Raw genomic sequence first — 9464 nt, forward strand, 5'->3', positions numbered from 1 at the left:
GTATTTAATTAATATTTTTTTTGAGTTAATTTTTTAAATTATGACATTACGTGGTAGAGGATGTAACGATGTTGCGAGGAAGCGTCTTTGCGCTAACCCAAACATTTTTGGATTCATGATCTCCACCAAAGGTCTGCTGGTTGCTGGAATTTGTAAAAGAATAATTTCAATTATTATCATCTACTGCGCATGAAGCTCTATTTCAGTTATACTCTTTAAAAGGGTAAATCAAGAAAAATTTTTAGCGGGCACTGTGGGGAAAACGCGCAAATTTGGTTAAAAGCGTTTTTATAATTTTAACCAGTTTCTTGCTGGCAATGTTTGCAGCTCAAATAAAAACGTATGTGCTTCGAAATAAATGCGCAAAATCGCGGAAAAACCTGCGAAAAAAGATTTTTTGCTGAGAATCTTCAGGCTTTTATTGCTGCCGATAAAACTGCCCCACGTCCCGCTGCAAATTGTCCCTGTCCCGTCCCAACCCTGTCCCAAAATACAAAATTCGTCCCGTCCCTGAGGGATTCCCTCTGGGACAGGACGGGAATCCCGTAATCCCTGTCCCTGGTCCCCTCTCTAGAGTTAACCCGGCCATTTAAGGATTCGTCATTTCCACCAAAGGTCTGCTGGCTGCTGCAATTTGCAATTAAAAAATGTCATTTATTATTAATTACTGCCAATGGAGCTATTAAAAGAGGCTCTCTTTGTAAGGAAATTTAATGATTATGGCTGTTACCTGCCAGCATGGAGCATGGGAGTATGCCCCTCAGAAATGGATAAATATGATAGTGGCTGAGTAACCCAATTCGTCCCTGCGTTTCGAGGATGACCATCCTGAATTCTGTAAATGAAAATTAAATAAATATGGATATGAAGGTGTACCAATGAATTCCAATTTCGAAGGTCGGGATTTTTTAGGACTGCCAGATACCAGGCACTGCTGCTATCCTTACATATATGTGTGATTGTTACATAACATGTGATACGAGATGGCCGATCTGGACCGTAGCCTGACAGCGATCAGCTTCCTGGCTGCCTTGTCTCAACGATCAGCGAGCCGCGGCTCCGGACGCGATAGCGCCCAATAACGCCATCAAATACGCCGCCTCCTCCTCACCTACCGGGGCCAAAGATGGAAACCCACCTTTCAGTTACGCGAGTTTGATTCGGCTTGTGATCGAATATACACCAAAACAGAAAGCAGACCCCGGCCCAAGACAATTATGCGCACACAAAGCAGCCGGCCGGCAAGCGGCAGCAAGGGAAAAACATCGGAGGCGGCCCGCGCCGCTTTGGATGCGGAAAGACGGGCCACAGAGCAAGAAACTGCCGCTACAGAAATAGAATTTCGCAATTAGGATTTAAAACTGGCTTAAAAGCTTACAAAATTGCGGCACGAAAATTCCAAACTATTCTTAACAAAATAATATCACCCACCTATTCATGGGGCAGTTGAGGCTAGCTCCAAAGATTAAATGTGAGAAAACGAAAATTTTTGAAGCATCGAGGATGAAGCCTGGTTTAATTTATTTCCAATATGAACACAAAGTCGAGGTGAAAAGATATTTTTCACTCATATTAAATATGGTGCTCTTTTTGAAATCACCACATTTTTTATAGCCCAAAAGTTGTCTTAAATATTAAATGAAACTATATTATATGTGGTGGCTGCACTCTATACGCGGTCAATGCTCCTCTCCTCGTTGTGCGGCAGATCTTTTGTCAGCGCGCTTACATCTATGCTGGAAAAGGAGCAATACACACTGTTGCCACACTAGCTTCTAATATAAAGACTACACAAGACGACTGATAGCTGGAAATATTTCTAATATGTGTTATCCCTTTTTAGAGATCAAATTTAAAAATTATTGCAAACTAAAGATTGCCCAAGATATTTCTTGATATCTAGGTCACCTTGATATTTATTAGCCACTACTTGCAAGTTGCCAATTAGGGCAAATATGAAAACTATTTTTTTTTACTTTTTATTCCTGTCCTCAGACCGGAAAGGGCGCGCACTGCACTAGCACGAATGCTGAATTCCGAGTGCGAATAACACCGCGAACGGATATTATTAGCGCACCAGGCCACACAGGGACCCAGCCCACCGAAGGGCCACTTGCCTCCGCACCGAGGACTGCATTGAAACGCTATAGACATTCGTCCCGTGAAGCCACGTCTCGCATGCTGGAAAGGAAAACGAACCAGCAAGAAGCGAGTCGACCTAAAGCAACAATACCTTAAAATAGCCTCCCTTGGGATTAACCCTCATGCTTTACCCCTCCTGCGCATTTCCACATTTTTAGGTTGTGTACATTTATTTCAAAGGATTGGTTTGAACTCTGTAGAGATCCTCTCGCTCCCGCTCCCACATTCCTCTCCAGTTGCAGGTGGCACAGCTTTTGCAGGTTCTAGTTTATTTTCTATTATGTGCGACAAAAGAAAAAGAAGAATTGACGATCAGCTCTGACGCATGAAGCAAAACGCATTTTATTCAATATAGAGCAAATATCTCTCAAAGCAACAAATTTTTGTCCAGGGGTCGATAGATTATGACGAAAGTTTTTTTGGGCAAACTTTGCCCTAAATGACCGACAAGTAAAACAGTCGAGAAAACTCCGACTTTCTAATTTTTGCGGGTTTTGCGAGCGTTTAAAAGTCAAAATCCGGGAATTTTGAGTGATTCTCAACTTTGCGCTCAGGGTGGTCCTAGAATAAAAATTAAAAAACCGTTTAACTCGTCTCAACTAGTCAAACAACTTTTGTATTGACCTCAAATTGGTAGGTCAAAGGTGAAAGTGAATATATCGAATTTTTTAATTTTTTTCATAGCCATTTTGTAGAACAGCCCGTGGGCAGCCTGAAACCCTCGGAACCACGTACACAATGCACCAAAAGATTAAAAATATGTATTCTTGTAAATTCCTTTCCTATTCTAGAAAGTTGGAAGAAACACTTTGGATATACCTGCTCTTCGACTCACTGCATTAATTCACTCTGTTGGGGTCCTTTAAGTATTAATGGAATTAGGTCCTGCTTTTCTTGCTAATTGATTGGTAAAGAACATTGCTAAAAAGGCAAAATATCATAAATATCAAGAACAAAAATTCAAAGCATTTCATGAAGGAATAAAAAGTGTCAAAAAGCACGGGAAAACCGTGCCGTTCAGCAGGAAAGTGGTGCACGTTGCATAGCCATTCTTGATCACGACAATCGTGTATATGTTTTTGGCCTTCTTGATTTGTAGAATTTAATTTCATGCCATTGTTACCTAAACATTAATAAGAGTTTGAAAATAGAAGGTTCTGACAAATTGTAAAATAAAAACTCCAGGTTTTCTTGCTATGCTTCGATCTCAATAAACGACAAAAAATGTAATAAGACTTATTGAAATTTCTTTATGAAGTAAAAATTTATTTTAGCAACATCGCTAGCATCAGAAGTCCGGAAAATTAATGGCTGGTGCTTGTTCTGCTGCATAAGGCAGTGCATTTTAAATACATTCAGGTGCAAGTTATCTACAATCACAAAATCTTTTTTGGCAGTATTTTTGTCATAGAGAGTCTAATCAATTGTCCACATGACACTTTTTGGGTTTTCGCTTCACAACACATTTGTCAGTCGAATCGCCTCTTTTTGGCTCAATGTCCTCACGCATTGGTTAAAATATTATCTCTAGTAAAGTTTCGGTGATGTATACGTTAAGAGGCTGCTTAAAGTAGTAGAGATGGATGCTGGACCCGTTTGTGTGTTAAAGTACCTGAAAAGTGTTTTCAAGTTCAAAGTTTCTGTTTGTGGAACAATCTCCCACAGCATCTGTCTGGAGAAATCCAAAGTGCTTTCAAGGAATTCTTGAAAAAACGGTTCCTCAAAAAATATTGAACCACCTCTCTTTTAATAATATGCGGGCAAACCGAGAATAAAGACTATACTTTGAAACAAAAAAGTAATTTTTTGATATACAAATTTTAATTATTAGGTCTTTGATCTTAATATTATATTGTGGAGACACTCCTCGAGTGCAGACTCGCACAGTGACAATTATCCCAAAAATGCCTTTCGCAACAGTTAGTATCAGGTGTGAGTTATTTATGATAGCGGTTTTGAAGAGCTGCGGCAAAAGGTGCAAAGTGGATGTTTTGGTGATAGTGAGGATGGATTGCATTGGGTGCAGCATATAATGGCTGCGATGACAAAGGCAGGGGCTGGTGGAAAATGGATTGCTTGGCAGATGTCTTTTGGGGCGGGGGGTTTATTGTTGCGAGAATCTGTGCGTGTGCGGTCTGCAGGTGCATGTTGGGGCAGATCTGGCCGAGGACTGCACGACATATCAAATTATGTCTCTTTTAGACGCATTTTCTCAAAATATTAATTTGTTTTTAAAAATTACTTATACGTGATTAGCAGAGCTTTGCGCGGTTTGTGATTTAACTTTATACCATTCCATGGTGGAAGCGTGCGGTTGCATCCTTGTAACTATAGACATCTGAGCCGCCCACATTTTGATCGTCGGCTTGCTTTCCGGCTCCGAGCTGTCAGTACAGGCGTCGGCGGCTGGCTGGCCAAATTTCGTCGGCTCGGTTGGAGGCTATAGCTTGCAGCCGGCTCATACATACCTTTTAAGATTGCCGTGGTGACCTTTCTCTCTGTAGCACCTCGAAAAATGCCTGGCTGTTCCATGTAACTTACGGTCCACGCAGAGCTGGGAAAGCTGTCTGACGTACTGAAGCAGATCCCTGCCTGCCGCCGCCGATCTCTCTATTTATTCTCTCTATCTGCTGCTGGGCCAAACCATTCTCAATATAGCCTCTCATCAATATTATACTAATTCTGCCTTGCTTATTATTATAATTACTCTCTCTAATTATGCTTCTAACAATAAAATCATTTTCATTAAGCTGTTATCCGCTGAACTATGGTATTCAACTCGGCTAAATAATAATTGCCAACAAATCGGTCATAATTATTACCAACTCGGCTGCTCAGGCGCGGCAGCGAGTTGGAATAATTATGAGACTTTAAAAATATTAATTGCCCCACTGCCTGTGAGCAGTCCAAAATCCTAAGAATAAAATCTGCGTTTTGCTGGCCTGGCAAGAGCGCGCGAATAAAAATTCTCAGCAACCTCTACACTCAAATGAATAATATTCCAGTTTCTCCAAAAATTAGCAAACTAAGAAAATTGCAAACTGATTGACTAATTAATCTTCTTTTTATTAATTACGTTAGTATATTTGAATTCTTAATTGATCAATTATTGGAAAGGTAGAAATTATATACGGTGGTTTAGGTTTGTACAAACAATAGATGATGACATGCAGCAGGGTCCAGATGTGCGATATAATTAGTCCCCACTTCGCAGATCAAAGATGGCGTCTGATGTGGGAAACAAGCAACTCTCTTTGGATCGCCGAATGAGTGGCAAGAGTTTTTTACGATCCAAAAGACACAATTATCACAAGTATTGTTTTGGTCACAATATTGATCAAAACTTTCTTTCTTTTCGCGCACTGACCGTTTTTCCCGCCATACTCCACCGGACGCCATATCTGCGCGTTGCATGAATCTGGCCCCTGCTGATGACATATGGTTTTATTGGAACTAAAGTTACTCTAACAATAATAAAAATGATTTCAATTTTGATATTGGTCACATTTACCGTTATGGTTATTATTACAACACAGACAAGATTTTAACGAAAAATAATTAGTGTGCCACTGGGGCGGATCACGGCAACGCAACCTTGAGAAAAAATGGCAACGCTGGGCATAAGGCAAGCATTGTACAGCGTTTCAAGGTCGAGCTAAAAACACGGTGAAAAAATTTATATTTTTGGTTAACCAGCATCATGAGAATTTCTGGTTAATAATCATTAAATACGCAGATGTTTACAAAAAGTTTCGCAAAATTGCAGAAAAAATAGCTAAAAACAGTTTTTTCAATGTAGTGGGTTTTTTTAGAAAAATATGCGGTTGCAAGTTACATAAGATTGCAACTACCACAAAAAACCGTAATTTTAAAATGTAAACAGAAATGGTTGCGGTGTTTAATACAAGAGGATGGAACATTTTCATCCGACGAGGATACATACCCAAGTATTTAAATGCAGGGAAGGGGGTGAAAACCACCCCCCCGAAACTTTTATCTGACGATCGTGCCGAAATTCGGCGGGCGGGTTCCACGGCAACCCGGGAGGCCACCGCAAGGGTCCGTTCGCCCCGCAAAAGTCCGCGGGGCGCCCGGGAGCCCCGCGAACCGGGAGCGCCCACGGGGTGTGTCGGCGGATCGGCGCGAGATTTTCAGGGGTGGAGGAGGCGGTCGAGGCGAGCCGGACGAGCATAGGGACCTGGGGTCGCCGAGCGCGGGAAAGGAGCGCGGCAGGGCCCCGAAGTTGCCGCCCCCGGGGGTGGCTCGGGAACGGCCCTGCTGATCGGGCTGAGATTCGCGTGGGGCGTAGCGCTGGGATTGCGCAGCGAGGCGCCGTCGTCGCGGGAGTCCGCAAAAGTCTTAGGGGCATTCGGGAGCCCCCCGAAAGAGGGGCACCCACGGGGTGGGTCGGCGGATCGGCGCGAGATTCGCGGGGGCAGCGCAGGCGGCCGAGGCGAGCCGGACGAGCATAGGGACCCGGGGTCGCCGAGCGCGGGAAAGAGGCGCGGCGGGGCTCCGAAGACGGCGCCCCCGGGGTCGGCTTTGGAACGGCTCGGGCGATCGGGCCGAAATTCGCGTGGGCCGTAGCGCGGGGGTCGTGGAGTTAGGCGCCGTCATCGCGGGAGCCCGGTGTCGTCCGAGGGGCGCTCGGGAGCCCCGCGAACGAGGGGCACCCACGGGGCGGGTCGTCGGATCGAGGCGAGATTTGCGAAGGTGGTGGAGGCGATCGAGGCGAACCGGACGATCATAGGGACCCGGGGTCGCAGATCGCGGAAAAGGGGCACCGCGGGGCTCCGAAAGGAGCGTCGCCGTTGCTTTCCGCGGACGTAGGATAAAATCGGGTTAGCGCGGCCGCATCTCCGTAGATATACCCAAACTTCAGTCAGCTGCCCCGCTAGAGTTGCCGAATCCCCATTGTTAGCCAGAGAGTTGGGTGAGGCGCACCCGTAGGGCGGCCGCATCATCGTAGACGTCCCCAAACGTCTGTTAGTTGCCCCCTTAGGGTTGCCAAATCCCAATTGTTAGCCAGAAATTTAGGTCAGGCGCCCCCGTGGGGCCAACGCATATCATCGTAGCTATCTTTAAACTCGAGTCGGCAACCCCCCTAGGAGTCCTAGCAAATTTCCCGTAGGCCGCCCCCTTAAGGTTGCCACATCCCTCAATGGTAAGCCGCGTGGACTCGCTTTCACCCCGGAGTTGGGTCAGGGCCGCGCCGCTTAGGGTTGCCGGATCCTCCGAGGGTGACGGAGGTGCACTCACCTCCAGAGTTGGGTCAGGACCGAACTCCCTAAGGTAGCCGCATCCCCGTAGGTCGCCCAAAAATCGGGTAAGCCGCCCCCCGTAGAGTTACCGAATCCCCGTTGCTAGCCGGAAAGTTGGGTCGGGCACCCCCGTGGGGCGGCTGCATCACCGTAGCTACCCCCGAACTTCGGTCAGCCGCCCCCCTATAGTTGCCGAATCCACGTATTTAGCCAGAAAGTTGTGTCGGGGCCGCACTTCGTGGTGTTGCCGGATCCTCGGAGGGTGCAAAGGTACGGTAACTTTCGCCCCGGAGCAGGGACAGAGCGCAGATTTGCTCTCACTCAGGAGTGGCGTCGGGGCCGGGGTACGCCTCGGTCGAGCGGAACAAGTTGGGACTGGAGGGTGAATTTGACCATATACTAGTCGATTTACATTAAAAACAATTGGCGATGACTAGGGGGCAGATTACGGCACTGTTTTTTATTACCCCTACCTTGGTAGAAAATGGCAACGCTGGGCATATATGGCTACAATGCTTCAAGGTCGAGCTAAAATTCCGTGCCGTAATCCGCCCCTAGCTTGAACTGCAATGTGGCAAGGTGTCTTAGGAGTCCATCGTCTGATCTTGCAATCTGAAATCAGATTATTGTATGCAATGAAAATTTTTCTAAATAGTTTTGATTTGGCAATTTAACGAGCTACGTTCTCTTAATTCAAATCAGGCTGAGCACAAGCTCCTCCCGGCTAAATTGATCTTTCATTTGCACATTCAGATAAGGGGGTGGATCACGGCACCGTTTTTTAGCTCGACCTTGAAACGCTGTACAATGCTTACCTTATGCCCAGCGTTGCCATTTTTTGTCAAGGTTGCGTTGCCGTGATCCGCCCCATGGGGATAAAATGTAGCATTGTACACAGAAAAAGTATTTATAAACTGTAATATGAGAGAGACGGACTTCATCTAGCTATGTTACTTTATAAAATTCTCATTAAATACATCATTACGAAATGTTTTCTATTGGAGCATGTTGTATTCCAAAAAAACATAGCGCTAATAACGCCGAAAATCAATGTTTAGAGGAGCAAGTTTTAAGGATCAAATATACCAAAACCATTGCTTTCATAGTTTCAAACTTACATCGAGTGTATATCTAAACTGAATATAACTAATTAAATAATTGTAAATCTTACCTATGAACCATGTCGGAGTGCAAAAAAGTAAGGCAAATTGCCACGAAGCCGTTGAGAGATACAGCTCCAGGATGTTCTTTTTCCTTGAATCTTTTGAAGGCGAAGTTGGCAAATGTATCAGTAACTTTAAAGCCCGCTGACATTAATGCTATTGGGAGAGGTTGTAAAAAATGATCAAAGAAGTGATCAATCGAAAGTATTTACCTGGTTGCACTCTCGAACGAATTAGGAAGCCTTTCTGAAAAGCAGTGGAAAAGTGTACTGTTTTTCCTTCTTTCAAATCTTTGCCTTCCCAGAAATTGGCGAATTCGCGAAATTTCGCACAGAATTTGTCGAAAAGATGCTGGAATTTTGTGTATTGTTCGAAGCTGATAGTTTCCTTGGCAACATCCTGGCTTTTCGGGTGGATCAAATCTGGAAACAAGTAAAAGCAATATAGTTATATGCCACACGATTTTAACACCGACTTACGTATCATTAGACCGCAGACAACAGGGTGGAAGTTGTATTCGTATCTTTGATAGAGGCTCCACTGTAGATCCTGACAAGTCATTTGTGTCGTTAGTCCTCTTTGATAGGCAGATTGATTTTCCTTGCTGTGAATATCAAAATATTTATGCAAATGTATTTTTTTGCTCTTTTTATCCCTGTCCGAGGACCGGGAAGGGCGCGCACTGCACTAGCACGAATGCACCGTTGGTTCATAATTTATTTTATATTTGGAAATATTTATTGAATAATTATATTTCTTTTTCTATAAAGTTTTTTTTAATTTATCGCATTACTTGGTTGAGGAAGTTCTGATGTTGCGTAGAAACATCCTTGGGCGATTCCGAACATTGTTTGATTCAGCATCTCCACCAAGGGTCAGCTGGTTGCTGCAATTTACA

General features: G+C 44.4%; 1 long non-coding RNA gene across 1 annotated transcript; it reads right to left on the reverse strand.

The window, feature by feature from the left end:
• Positions 1-6146: 6146 nt before the first annotated feature.
• On the reverse strand, positions 6147-8917 carry LOC135941252 (uncharacterized). Its single transcript, XR_010574973.1, has 3 exons — positions 8779-8917; positions 8575-8722; positions 6147-8015 (listed from the first exon to the last, which is right to left on the reverse strand). It is a non-coding gene; the product is annotated as an uncharacterized LOC135941252 (long non-coding RNA).
• Positions 8918-9464: the final 547 nt, after the last annotated feature.

Source organism: Cloeon dipterum, chromosome 3, assembly GCF_949628265.1.
Source record: "Cloeon dipterum chromosome 3, ieCloDipt1.1, whole genome shotgun sequence".
NCBI lineage: Eukaryota > Metazoa > Arthropoda > Insecta > Ephemeroptera > Baetidae > Cloeon > Cloeon dipterum.